This window comes from Cyprinodon variegatus, unplaced genomic scaffold, assembly GCF_000732505.1.
Source record: "Cyprinodon variegatus isolate N-32 unplaced genomic scaffold, C_variegatus-1.0 Scaffold402, whole genome shotgun sequence".
NCBI lineage: Eukaryota > Metazoa > Chordata > Actinopteri > Cyprinodontiformes > Cyprinodontidae > Cyprinodon > Cyprinodon variegatus.
In genome coordinates, this window is record NW_015150855.1 from 217,396 (window position 1) to 219,231 (window position 1,836).

At 41.4% G+C, this 1,836-nt stretch overlaps 1 protein-coding gene across 2 annotated transcripts in view; it reads right to left on the bottom strand.

Annotated features, from left to right (window-relative positions):
* The window catches only part of mansc1 (MANSC domain containing 1), a 10,909-nt gene extending 9,985 nt beyond the window's left edge, over window positions 1–924 (bottom strand). For both annotated transcript variants that reach the window (XM_015387710.1, XM_015387709.1), the window contains exon 1: window positions 319–924. The gene's annotated coding sequence lies outside the window, so the exon portion shown is untranslated. The remainder of the gene's footprint in view (window positions 1–318) is intronic.
* Window positions 925–1,836: the final 912 nt, after the last annotated feature.

Consider the following 1,836-nt stretch of genomic DNA (forward strand, 5'->3'; position numbering starts at 1 on the left):
CTCCAAATGAAGCCTGTTGTCCAGTGAAGCTGACCAAATGTGGATCCAACTGATGAAAACAGTAAATATCTCACAGCTGACTCTTTAGACCTTCTGGATCGCTTAAACCTAAACTGGTTTGACTCATGGTGCTGAAACCAGTGAAACCAGTGAAACCAGTGGGTCCATCAATAGGAGGTCAATCAGTCCTGATGGTTCTCAATCTCTTCGGTCTATTTAATGATTTACTGGATTCTGGGAAGAAAAACAACAACAATTTCCCCAGAAATCCTTTTAAACTGGTTTGCACTGGTTTTACTGGTGAAGCCGGATCAGTACCTGGACGGTCAGCGGGACTCCGCTCACTCCAGCCCGGCCTCCATCGTCCTCCGTCGGTCAGTGCGGGGGCGGATGAATCGGTGTTTACTGGGAACCAGCAGCTCCGATTCTCTTCTAACCAGTTCAATCCCAGTTAGCGGCGTCAACCATCCCAGGACGACATGTCTGCTTCCAGTTCAAAGCGGAGACAGGAACCAGTACCGATCAGTGGGAAGCAGCGGCTCAACAGGAAGATCCAGCGGAGGACAGCGGCTCCATGTGTCCGACCAGAGAGGCTGGAAGGCGGGCAGCAGCTGCTCTCTGCCTCCGGCTGATGCTGATGCTGCGCAGGATGAGCTGCTGACCCATTTCAGTCTTTGTCCTCTGGAAGGGGGAGGGAAGAGCCTGCAAGCCCAGAGCGAGCAAAACAAGCCCGGAGAGCGGATGATCAAACCTCACTAATTATCACAAAGATGGTTTATGCTCCTCTGGTGAACAAAATGTCACATTAAATCAGTTTATATCAAAATCCGACGAGCTAATCAATAATTAAAGGCTTTGATAGAGCAAACATCTGAAGAAGAAGATGGTCTCCATGTAGGAAGCAGTATCTGGGTATGGAAAGCCGTTAGAGCATTAAATAAACAGACCAGAGCTGTTTTATATCCAGGGCCGGTCCAATGGGGCCCTGAGAAGGACCGCCCCTCATTCTATCCATCAGCACCACTATTAACAGTTTAATCCAGATTTGATTCAGACTAATAGAGGAGGCTACAATTAATTCTAAATAATTATAGATAATCATTTGCTATGTCGTGATCCAACTGGTAGTATGGAAACACATAATTCAAGCAGAGGAGGTTATCAATGGAACTTCATGACCAGATGGTTGAGATTGTATTTATTCCCCTACTGTTTATTTCAGATATTTATAATGTTATAAAAAATTAAATTTCCTTCTATGAAATGATTTCTATACATTATATATAGATCATCCAAGCAAATGGTTTTCTTTTTTTTAATCAAGCATTTTAAAAACTTTGAAAAAAAAAAACAATAAATAAATGGCTAAATAAAAATGGGACAACGTGAAAAAGATATATCTGATGAAAATTCAGAAATCTTAACATGTAAAATCTGAAGAAATAGCAAACTTTAAAAAATATTGGTAGAAATTTTGCATAGAAATTAAAAATCACTATTAAAACCTTTTTAATTGTGAAGTTTTTCAAAGTCCTATTTTTGAAAAACTTCTCTGCTTCTTTTTTTTATCTCTGCTTCTGTCTCCTTGAACCCAGTCGGCCTCAGCAGATGGCTGCTCACACTGAGCCTGGTTCTGCTGGAGGTTTCTTCCTGTTAAAACTTTTTCCTCTCCACTGTCGCTACAAGCATGCTTAGTGTGAGGGATTGCATTCCAGTCAATGAGTCGACGCAATCAACTGGTTTTCCTTAGATAGAAAACTTTGAATCAATTTGACTGTATGATCTGGAAAAAAATATACTATTCAAACAAAGAACAAAGGATCACTAGTGGCAGAT